At 35.7% G+C, this 12603-nt stretch overlaps 2 long non-coding RNA genes across 9 annotated transcripts; both read left to right on the top strand.

Moving 5' to 3' along the window:
• Positions 1-715: 715 nt before the first annotated feature.
• On the top strand, positions 716-2327 carry LOC134277104 (uncharacterized). Its single transcript, XR_009994195.1, has 3 exons — positions 716-864; positions 957-1040; positions 1143-2327. It is a non-coding gene; the product is annotated as an uncharacterized LOC134277104 (long non-coding RNA).
• A 1897-nt stretch (positions 2328-4224) lies between these two features.
• On the top strand, positions 4225-7766 carry LOC134277103 (uncharacterized). 8 transcript variants are annotated; one of them, XR_009994190.1, is made up of 7 exons: positions 4225-5036; positions 5125-5235; positions 5326-5487; positions 5716-5824; positions 6319-6419; positions 6545-7092; positions 7388-7766. It is a non-coding gene; the product is annotated as an uncharacterized LOC134277103 (long non-coding RNA). The 8 variants fall into 8 exon arrangements; XR_009994192.1 differs by having other exon boundaries at positions 4227-5036; positions 5125-5216; positions 6582-7092; XR_009994191.1 differs by having other exon boundaries at positions 4227-5036; positions 5125-5216; positions 6579-7092.
• Positions 7767-12603: the final 4837 nt, after the last annotated feature.

Here is a 12603-nt window from a genome sequence, read left to right as displayed (position 1 = left end):
AGTTTTACTAACATTGTGCCAGTTTTATACTTTCAGGGACTCGGAAGAGGAACAACGATGGAGGAGCAGGGTCGACCAACAGAGGAAGACGAGATGACGAGTCCATTTCCCATCTCTATACAGCAGCCAACATGGCCCAAAGTGGTAAGTAACTTTTCGTGATTTGTTGCATTCTTTTGAAGTTTTACTAACATTGTGCCAGTTTTATACTTTCAGGGACTCGGAAGAGGAACAACGATGGAGGAGCAGGGTCGACCAACAGAGGAAGACGAGATGACGAGTCCATTTCCCATCTCTATACAGCAGCCAACATGGCCCAAAGTGGTAAGTAACTTTTCGTGATTTGTTGCATTCTTTTGAAGTTTTACTAACATTGTGCCAGTTTTATACTTTCAGGGACTCGGAAGAGGAACAACGATGGAGGAGCAGGGTCGACCAACAGAGGAAGACGAGATGACGAGTCCATTTCCCATCTCTATACAGCAGCCAACATGGCCCAAAGTGGTAAGTAACTTTTCGTGATTTGTTGCATTCTTTTGAAGTTTTACTAACATTGTGCCAGTTTTATACTTTCAGGGACTCGGAAGAGGAACAACGATGGAGGAGCAGGGTCGACCAACAGAGGAAGAGGAGATGACGAGTCCATTTCCCATCTCCATACAGCAGCCAACATGGCCCAAAGTGGTAAGTAACTTTTCGTGATTTGTTGCATTCTTTTGAAGTTTTACTAACATTGTGCCAGTTTTATACTTTCAGGGACTCGGAAGAGGAACAACGATGGAGGAGCAAGGTCGACCAACAGCAAAAGACAGGATGACGAGTCCATTTCCCATCTCTATGCAGCAACCAATATGGCTCAAGGTTGTAAGTAACAAATTGATTATTTAAATGAAGTTTGTCATTTGTTAGGGAATGTGAGTGATTCTCCTTTGATGTGTTTGTTTTCTCTTTTTAAGCAGAAGAAATTTGAGGCTGACCAGGATCCTGAAGTGAAGAGCAGTCCCTCTCCCATTTAACAGCGTTCATGAGCAGAAAGTGCGGTAAGATTCATACTTGACCTCTGAGCACCTTTTCCCAATATTATGGCTTTCCAATTGATGTTGGCTTTTTCAGGCTTTGACCTCTTGAGTTTGAATTGACAGGAAGCAGAGATAGCCACCTCTGAAGGTCAGTCTGGAGTGTTTTCTGCTGCATTCAGAAAGTATGGGGTGTATAGTAGTTGTAAGTAGCGTTACAAAGGTGTTTCTTAGTCTTAGGTTTAGTTTGTATAGTATTTCCGGTAGGTGCAGTTGTGTTGTAGTTTGAGTTAGTAAGTAGGCTTTAGTTGATAGTTAGACAGCTTAGAGGAGTGTAGGTTATTATTGTAATTAAGGTATTTGTTAGTTAGTGCATGATTAGTGCTTGTGGTGGATAGGTTTGCATGATTAACACCCTAACAAGCAGGGTTCTCCATGAGCTGTTTTACTGTGTTGGTCCCGACACAGAAAAATGTTCTCCGACACAGTAAAGATTCAAATTTTATCTGTGTGACACATTAAAAATTTTGCTGACACAGTAAGATCTGTGATAATAAAAAAAAATTGAAACATACAAATTCTCTCTATCTGAAACATAATTGATCAAACAATTCTACCGTCTTTCAATTCTATACGATATCTAGATCACTTAATTATGCTTTCACCTTGCATAATCAATTATTTCCTAGACCCTCAATGGACTTGACGCATGAAGGAACAAAGACAAAAAATTGGATTTCAAACTTCCATGTAACGCTTAATTGGTACTAGTAGTTGCAATTAAAGTACATTGTATTATTTTTAAAAATATATTTAAATGTCTTTTCTTTAGAGCCATGGCTCTAGAATTATGTTTGCAATGTAAATCAAACATAACACTGTACCAAAATCATTTACTTGATGTAAATAAATAGTTTTCAATTTTCAAGGAACTTTTAAAAGTATTTTACTATTCCGAAGTCTCTTTTTTTGTAATTCCTTAATTCGATCAATAAAATTGACAAAAAAATTATGACAAATTTGCTTTAAAAAATTGTAAGTAGTTCAACTTTATAGACAAGAATTTCCTCTGCATTTCACAACATGTGCTAATATGTTCGACCATACTATTTTTGTAATGAATTGGTGATTTTTTTTTTTTTTAAATTGTGTGCATGTATTCTTAAGTAATTATAATGAATAGTGAGTCAGTTGCAAATTTGATCGCTAAAATACCGTGAAATTTTAGTGCTTTGCGTAAACTCTGCAACACAGTAAAATTTCAAACAATGGAGAACCCTGAACAAGTAACAAGCTACTAAAACTACTAACGTCTGCTAAATGTTGTGTGACGCGTCTAGTGTGTTGGTGTTAGTGTCTGTGTGCTTGTCACCTCTCGCTTTCAGCCATCACCGCTGGCTAGCAGCAATGCGAAAAGGGGGAAGAAATTCTAATGACTTCCCCTGCCAGTACATAGCCTCTCCACAACAAGTCCTATGCGATGCCTCCACGTGGAAGCAGACGGATACTGGGTATCATTTTGTCCCAGGCTAAGTTCGCAAGGACGCACGGGAAGATGAGTCTCAAAAGCATTGGTAAACATCTCATATAGGATCTCTCCTGATCACAAACCCAATTTAGTAGTAGAATCAATTGATATAAGTGCTGGTTTTTAAAAGAAGTGAACCTTTGTTCATTTTATGTCTTTGTCATCTTTTTAGCTCACCTGAGCCAAAGGCTAAAGTGAGCTTTTCTGATCACATTTTGTCCGTCGTCTGTCCGTTCGTCCATCTGTAAACTTTTCACATTTTCGACTTCTTCTCAAGAACCTCTGGGCCAATTTTGACCAAACTTGGTACCAAGCATTCTTGAATGAAGGGGAATTTAAATTGTTAAAATGAAGGGCCAAGTCCCCTCACAAGGGGAGATAATCAAGAACAGACAAAACTAGGGTGGGGTCATTAAAAAATCTTCTCAAGAACCACTGGGCCAGAAAAGCTGAAACTTCTGTGGAAGCATCCTGGGGTAGTGTAGATTCTAAATTGTTCAAATCATGACCCTAGGCGGTTGGACGGGGCCACAATGGGGAATCAAATTTTTACATAGAAATATATAGGAAAAATCTATGAAAATCTTCTGCTCAAGAACCACTGGGCCAGAAAAGCTGAAACTTGTGTGGAAGCATCCTGGGGTAGTGTAGATTCTAAATTGTTCAAATCATGACCACTGGGGGTAAGGCGGGGCCACAATGGGGAATCAAAGTTTTACATAGAAATATATAGTAAAAATCTTTGAAAATCTTCTTCTTAAGAACCACTGGGCCAGAAAAGCTGAAACTTATGTGGAAGCATCCTGGGGTAGTGTAGATTTCAAATTGTCTAAATTTTGATCAGTGGGGTAGGGTGGGGTCACAATATGTGTTACAAGGGGGAAATCTGGTATAAAACAGATTGGTCAAAGTTTCTCAGGTGAGCGATGTGGCCCATGGGCCTCTTGTTTGTAAAATTTCACATTTTCATCTTTGGTCAAATTCAACGAAACTTGGCAAAGAGTATCCTTGGATAAATGCCATTATGGGATTTAAGTTTATTCAAATGAAGGCCCACTCCCTCTTCAAATGGAAGATTACTACAAATAAAAGAAAAATTAAGGACATCTTTTAAAAATCTTCTTTTCAAGAACCACAGAGACAGGAAAGAGACACTTATGTGGCATCATCCTCAGGTAGTGTAGATTCAAAATTAGTCAAATCAAGACCCCATGTTGGTGTCAGAATAGGGATCAAAAATATATACATGTATAATACTGTAGATTCCTTATTTTTCTCGAGTAATTATCGCGAATAGGCTTTTCACCATCAAATCACAAGAATAATAATTCGCAAATGCATGGTTGGTTAAGAGATTTTACATAGATTTCAGCGCCATAAAAATAAAGGCGAGTAATTTAATTTTGTGTGTGGTGCTTCTCACAAAATTACGCAAAAATTAATTCCATGCACATATTTAGGAATCTACAGTATGTAGGGATATAATTTTTTTTTCTCAAACCACAATTACCCCGGTAGTTATATTGATAGCAAATCATCCTTTTTGGTAGTGAAGATTTCATTTTGTTCAAATCTTGTCTACCGGGAAAAGGTTTGGGCCACATTGGACAATCAAAGTTTTACGTTGGATTATATTGGAAATATTTTTAGAAATCTTCTCAAAAACAATTATGTCATGACTGGTGATATGTATACGGTAGCATCTTCATGTAGTGTAGATTTAAGTTTGTTCAAATCATGACTCCCAGGTGAAGGGCAGGGCCCCAACGGTGGATCAAAATGGACAGGGGACTACTGTAAATCACTTTTTCTTCGCGAGAACTTTATTTTCACATTATTACGCGAGACGGTATGGTCACGAAAATTTCATTCTCGCATATAATATAATTCCTTAAGATTATATAGAGTAATGACCACAATTTTGAAAATTTTGTCTCGCTAATGAAGAGTCATTGACTATCTCGCGAAAATAAGGTGTCGTGAAAATGAAGTGATTTACAGTATATAGGAAACGTCTTCTCAATAATACCAAAGCCATATATAGTCATATTGATATGGAAGCATCCTTAGGTAGTGTAGATTCAAATTTGTCCAAATCTTGATTCCAAGGGACAGGGAGGGGCATCAATGGGGATAAAATTTTAACAAAGGAATATATGGGAAAAAATTTTATGTTCAAGAACAGCTAAGACATTGTTATTGATATGAAAATGTCTCCAGGTAGTTATTCAAGCCCCCTTCTCCTCTTCCTAAATTTTATACTTTTCAATACTGGACTAATTTGTCATTTACTAGCCAATATGCTTAGGTGAGCATATTGCCCATTGGCCACTAGTTTATTTTAGAAATCTTCTCACTTGGTATGAAGTGCAAGTGATCCCCTTTTGGTGTCTGTTAATTTTTATCTTTGGAATACTTTTAAGGCTGAACAGGATCCTGAAGTGAGGAGGACTCCCTCTCTCATTGAACTGCATACAGCAGCAGAAAGCAGGGTAAGATTCAGATTTTACTTCTTGTATCTTTGCTTGCCTATTGGTGTTGGCTGTATCAAGCTTTAACATCTGGACTTTCAATTGACAGATTTCAGTTCCCCTTTGATTCAGAAGAGGAACAACAATGGAGGACCAAGGTCATTAATATAAGAAGAGTCTATTCCTGTCTGTGTTTTGCAGGTATTATGTTTCAAAAGTGGTAAGCAACAAGCTGCTTTTTACTGAAGCTTCTCACTTGGTATGAAGTGCAAGTGTTTCCCCTTTTATGTCTCTGTTTTATCTTTTTAAGCAGAAGAAAGTTAAGACTGACTAGGAATTCTAAGTGAGGAATATCATTCCCTTTCCCATTCCGCTGCAGCCATGAGGAGAATACTCTTAAGAATCAGACTTTACTTCTTTTTTACCTATGGAACTTCATCATGACCCACTTTAACAGGCAGGAGTCTTACAAGTATTTTTTATTTAATTATTTCTGACATATATTTGTCCTCCCTACTCTAAAGTAACTATGCTTTCCTCTCCTTGCCCCAATATTCCACCTTATTCCTAGCTATCATAACCTTATTGTCTCTATTTGCTTTTTGATTTTCAAGCTAATAATGTTGTAATGATTATGTTCATTTGAATTTCTGTGATTATTACATTGCTTTGTATTATTGCTTATCTTCTCTCCATCAAGTATTTTCAAGGAATTTGACAAGGGAAGAGGACCAGTGCTGACCAAGTGAAGAAAAAGAAGAGTCTATTGCCAAGCTTTGTACAGCAGCCAATATCTGATTAAGGAGTGGGTAAAAAGATTTATTTTTTGCAATTTACAAATTTTCTTTATTAACACTTATCAAATCATAGGTCCAGGGGGATTTACTTCTGCTGCACAACAGCAAGACTGTGTTGCAATAACAACAGGGCATCCCGAGGATGTGTTGTTTCAAATTACGTTACATCATGATCCCTTTGGACTAGGATTAGTGGAAAAAATATGAATTAAGAATTTTTCTTTTGATGACAAAGTCAAGGTGACTCAGGTGAACATTTTGGCGCAAGGTATTTTTGTTCATGTTTTTTTCATTATCTTTGGATTTCCTTTGTTAACAAGTAGAAGATGAGACTGATCTCAATCAGTTAACAAGAATGTGGAAAGTAAGGACTTACTACTGTCTAACCTAAACATTGATGGTTAGTCAGATCAGGTGCATGTAAAGCTCTAGACCTTGCATTATGTGAATTAGAGGAGATTTTGACTCTCTCATTGCTTGGATTCTTAGTGTCTTTTTGTTAATAGGCAGAGTGACGGTTATGCTGGCATTGATCCTGTTTCCAAAAGCAGATCAACATGATTCCTCAAGACTCCAAAGAGATCAACTATGGGACCTGAAAATAAAGGTAAGACACATGTACAAGCTCTGCAAAATTAATCCTTCTATTCTGTAAAAATATGTTAGCTATTTTTCATTTATTAAGATTTTATTAATATTTTTGTTGAGTCCTTGTGATTTCCTTTTTTACAGGCAAACTGCCATCAATTTCATGTTTCTTTGATAGCAGACAAATATGCTTCAACAATAGTGCAGAGAGTAATTTAAGGTTTGGACTGCAAGTGATGGACACACTACATAACTCAACTCAAAGAATTCAATGGATAGTGCTGAGTACAATATCTACAAAGTGATGGACACACTAAATAGCTTAACTTACAAAATTCAATGGACCGTACGTGCTGAGTACATTGTTATCTACAAAGTGATGGACACACTAAATAGCTTAACTCACAGAATCCAATGGACAGAGTTGAGTATGTACTAATATCTACAAAGTGATGGACACGGTAAACAGCTTAATTCTCAGGATTCAGTGTACCATGCTGAGTACATAACTCATTAAGGACAACTCATATGACATCCACAGCAGATTATTCAAAGTTGTGTTACTACATTATTGTACAACTTTTCATATACTACGTTATTTTTTCTGAATGTTTTTTTTTTGTATCTGTATATTATATTTTTTAATTTAAAAAAGTTAAAGATTGGATTTTTAAGCAAAAATATCAAGAGAGGTAAATCGGTGCTTGTCTTCAAATATCACGAAGCTACATAAGAGAAAGGGAAGTAATTTTTTTTATTGTGAATCCTTGTCCAGAGCATATGCTTTCTCCCCTTGGTCCAATGTGGCTAATACTTCTCTCACAGAGTGCCACTGTTCAATGGATGTGTAATGACCTTGAACAAAACAGTTTCTAGGATTCAACCATGAGTACAAGGTTAAAACCCCTTTCAGCTACTTTACATTTTTATGTTCATTGCTGAAAGTGGGACCCTTTGAGATGGCCACCATCTCAATGATATATCAAGAGAGGTAAATCAGTGCTTGTCTGAATATCGAAGCTTAAGAGAAAGGGAAGTAATTTTTTTTATTGTGAATCCTTGTCCAGAGCATATGCTTTCTCCCCTTGGTCCAATGTGGCTAATACTTCTCTCACAGAGTGCCACTGTTCAATGGATGTGTAATGACCTTGAACAAAGTTTCTAGGCCAAGAGTCAAGGTTAAAACCCCTTTCAGCTACTTTACATTTTTATGTTCATTGCTGAAAGTGGGACCCTTTGAGATGGCCACCATCTCAATGATATCTAATTTTAGTTTGAAAATTGCTAGAAAAGATAAAGTGATCTCATTGTAACATTATTATTTTTTAGTGTTTTAGATTATAAATAAATATAACAATATGCAAAATCTAAATTCTTTTATATTTTCTCTCCTTTGATTTACATAGCAGGCCTTGCAGTTTTTAGCTCATATGAGATTTTCTGATCACCTGTTGTCCGTCGTCCATCCGTCTGACTGTCCATTCATCTGTAAACTTTTCACATTTTCAGCTTATTCTTGAGAACCATTGGGCCAATTTTGACCAAACTTAGTACAAAACATCCTTGGGTAGTGGGAGTTTAAATTATAAAAATAAAGTCCCGTTCCGAGGGGAAATTGTCAAGAATATACAAAAATAGGGTGGGGTCATAAAAAAATCTTCTCAAAAACCACTGGGCCAGAAAAGCTAAAACTTCTGTGGAAGCATCCTGGGGTAGTGTTACTAGTGTAGATTCTAAATTGCTTGGATCATGACCCCTGGGGATTGGGAAACTGGTCAAGATAGGTATTAGGGGGAAATCTGTTTAATAACATAATGGCCAAAGTTACTCAGGTGGGTGATGTGGCCCATGGGCTTCTTGCATATCTAATTTAGTTTTATCTTTGTATGCAACACTTTTTCCTTCTTTTAGTTGTTAGGCCAAACAAAAAAATATCTTTGTTTACTGTTACATGCTGAAATAAAATACCGTATAGCGGGTTTTTTTTGGCGTTTTGCCTGCTCAAAAGTATGCCATTAATTTTGGCGTAATTTATTTTAGCGGGTACATGGATTCAGCTCTTTGCAGATGGATACTAAGAAGAGTACGGACTATTTACGCGATTAAATTTTAGCGGAGTATCATCAAAACGCCAAAATAAGCCAAAATTAGCACCCCGCTAAAATAACCCGCTATACGGTAGGGTCGGTAGGTAGGAATTTTTTTTTATTTTATTGAATTTTTTTATACAAAATTCACATGAATTGGTTGAATTAAAAAACAGTTTTACCATTGTATGGTGCCTTACTTTTGTTTGGCTTGTAATATGGGTGGTTTCTTGCCAACTGCCTTACAACTTTTTACTCAGGGGTGTGCAATTAAAAAAAATCAAGTACTAGCCCACAGGCTTGTAACAGCAATAAAGTTACTAGCCCGATTCGTTAAAAGTGAGCAGTCCAAATATAGGGGCAAAAAATTGTAAAAACAAATATTGTAAAAAGTTCATTGTTGAGAAAGTCAGGGTCTTAAGCCATCCCTTTTAAAGTTGAAATTTAAAAATTTTAAGAAATTATATTATCTTTTCTTTTCTGAACATATTGTACTAGTGTAGCTTATCTAAAATGAAGCAAAAATCATTTTATTTTCATTTCAAACCATTAAATACAATTGATATATATTAAAGTTTAACCACATAACACTTAGCTATTAGTTGATTGGGGGACCGTAAATAATGGAAAGAGATATCTGCATGTATCTACCATTACCAGAGGAATGGAGGAAATTCGGATTAGGAAAAAACGATCGTTTTTTGAAGTAAATAAGTCAGGTAGTACTTCAAAATGGATAAGGTTGAAGTAATTTAGGAACAGTTGGAGCATGTTGCCTGGAAAATTTTTATTAGTTGGAAATTAAATAGCAGAACAATGAGTGAAAATACCGTTTGTATTTCTCATGTATTATATTATATGCATAATTTTAATTTTTACTACCCCAAAAACGGTAGCACTGGGCACACCCCTGCAACTGCCATACAATGGTAAGCAAACTGCAACGAACTCGTTGGTGTAGAAATTGGTTTTGTTTCTGTACTTTCAATTTCGATTTCAAAGATGAATGTAAAAGGCGCAATAAAGTCCTTTTGAACTTTTTTTAACCTTTAAGTTAGTCTTTGACCTACTTTGGTAAAAAAAAAAAATGATGTGAATGATTAGTGCTAGGGCTTTCATATTTCAAATGTGTATTCCTTGTTATGAAACTTCTCTTTTTACCCCAAACAAAGGAAGGTTTAGGGATATATAGGAATCACATTGTCTGTGAATGTAATTTTGTCTAGGCTCTAACTTTGATATATGGAAACATTGGAAGCTTATACTTGTTATAGAGCTTGCCTGTAATGACCCGACAGTGAGTCCTGATCTGACACAAGGTCATTCCTGCAAGTTCAAGGTCACTGGCCTAAAAGTATGAAATTTTTGTCTGGGTCATAACTTTGTAGAAAGAATCACTGGAAGCTCAAACCTGGTACAGGGATTGCTTATGACCCAAAAATGTGTCGTGATCTTATCCAGTCATTCCATTTAGTTCAAGTTTATTAGTAGAAAAAAGTTAAGACATAACTTGACTTTGTAATAGAGAGTCAGTGGAAGCTCATACTCGGTACAGATATTGCTTATGATCGAAGAATATGCCTCGACCTTTATCCAAGGTCATTTGGCGATTTCAAGGTCACTGGTAGAAAAAAGAAAGAAAAAATGTCTCGGCTAAAACTTATTTGGAAAAGAATTGGTACAGGTATTGTTTTTGAAATAAGGAAAGTTCTTATTTTAATCCAGTGTCAATGCAGCAAGTTCAAAGTTACAGGCAGAATAGTGTAAAATTATTTTTTTAAGACTTTAATTTAACAATGTAGAAATACTAGGAGCTCGTACTTGATACAAAGATTGCTCATTGGAACCTGATACAGGTACTGTTTATGAACCTAAGGAGTGTCATGACTTTAATTCGAAGTCAAATAGCAAGTGAAAGGTTGGTGGTATAAGAATTAAAAATTATGACAAGCCTTTATTATCTGATGGAGAAATATCTGTACGTATGCACGATGATTCACTTAAAGTTTACTAATGATCAAAGTATATGTGAATTTTGACTAGTCTCAGTCTTTTTGGCAAGAAATTGAAATGAAATGGCAAATTGAAAAAAAAAATCATTTTGGACCAATCCCGATCAAAATAAAACCATAATGAATAAAATAACAATTTATTGCCTTCTTTATTGTCCCCCGCTTTAGCGAAAGCGAGGGGACATTAAATCTCATTCGTCTGTTCGTCCGTCACAAAAACTTTAACCTTGCCCATTATTTTTGATTTAGTGGAGCTATGACTTTCATATTTCACTTGTGTGTCCCTTGTGAGAAGACCTTTCTTTGGGTACCACCATATTTGACCTTTTGACCTAGACCTTGGAGTTTGACCCACTTTTACACAAAAAATCCAATTTTTTACTTTGGCCATATCTTTTGAATAGTAGAAACTAGGAATTTCATATTTCACATATGCATTTTTTGTGTCAAGGCCTTTCATTGGATACCAACAATTTTGACCTTTTAACCTTGACCTTAGAGACCTATGAAAAATCTTTTACCTTGACCATAACTTTTGAACGGAAAGGGCTAGGGCTATCGTACTTCACATATGTAATCCTTGTAAAAAGACCTTTCATTGGATACCAAGAACTTTGACCCTTTGACCTTGATCATGGAGATTGACCTAATTTTCAAAAACTTTGACCATGGCCACAACTTTTGAACGGTAGATACTACATGTAGGACTTCATATTTTTGCACATTTGTATTTTTTGTTGCAAGACCTTTAATTGGATACCAACAACTTTGACATTTTGACCTTGGAGATTTCCGTACTTATGAAAAAACTTTAATCTTGACCATATCTTTTGAATGGTAGAAACTAGGACTTACATATTTCACATATGTATTTTTTGTGGCAAGGCCTTTCATTGGATACCAACCATTCTGACATTTTGACTTTGACCTTGGAGATTTCCGTACTTTTGAAAAAAAAAGTTTAACCTTGACCATAACATTTGAACGGTAAAGGCTAAGGCTTTCGTACTTCACATATGTAATCCTTATGAGAAGACCTTTCATTGGATGCCAAGAACTTTGACCCTTTGACCTTGGAGATTGACTTACTTTTCCAAAACTTTTACCTTGGCCATAACTATTGAACGGTTAAGGTTAGGGTTTTCATCCTTCACATATGTATTACTTGTGACCTTTTTAATGAAATCAACAACTCAGATCCTTTCACCTTGGAGTTTGACCTACCTTTCAAAAATGTATCCTTGGCCATAACTTTCTTTTGAACAGGGGGATGGGATTTTGTATTTCACAATCGTATTTCTTGTCTGAAAACCCTACTTTGGGTAATATCAAATATATTTCATTTGAATTAAGAAATGTTAAATCTTTGTTATGTTGCCATACGAGGTCATCTGTGTTTCACAAACACATCTTGTTCCTTATATTGAGAAGAGATAGGACTTTCATATTTGACATGTGCATTATCTGTGACAAGATATTTCCGAGCATGCTATGAATTCTTACTCCTTGACCTTGACCTTCACAATTGACCTTATTTTTTTTTTAAAAATCAACTTCAGTGATAATTTCTAAATAAATGACATATGATAGGATGTTCATATTAGACACAATGTGACATAAAAAATGACATCTCATCCACAAAGACACCGAAAGCGGGGGACCACAATTCTTTGAATTTGCTTGTTCTATATATTCTCTTGCATCATTTACCTTATCTTGAACTGGCGTTCAGGCTAACAAATTATTGATTCAAATTTGAACTTGGCGAATCTTGACCAAGATTTCTGGAGAATTCTAATATGTGCAAAATTTGAAGACTATAAGGAGACAGGAATGTCGTTGAATTTTCAATACATTAATAGTTTATACATACTACTTTCAATTAAAAGAGTTAAATAAAAGGTTAATAAATGCTTCAAGAAAAATGAAAGTAGGACATTTTCCTACGCCGTAATATTGGTTATCCACTAAGTTACTTTCTTAATGATCACAGATTCTACACAAAAGTAGTCTGAAGTTGAAATTTGTAGGATGGTGGAGATTCATGACAATATTTATGTAGTTTTCGAAGATAAAGTCTTCCAACAGATTATAAGAATCCCGA

Source organism: Saccostrea cucullata, unplaced genomic scaffold (assembly GCF_032062105.1).
Source record: "Saccostrea cucullata isolate Sc308-1 unplaced genomic scaffold, CSIRO_AGI_Scuc_v1 ctg564, whole genome shotgun sequence".
Classification (NCBI taxonomy): domain Eukaryota; kingdom Metazoa; phylum Mollusca; class Bivalvia; order Ostreida; family Ostreidae; genus Saccostrea; species Saccostrea cuccullata.
This window is presented reverse-complemented; position numbering and strand designations above follow the sequence as displayed.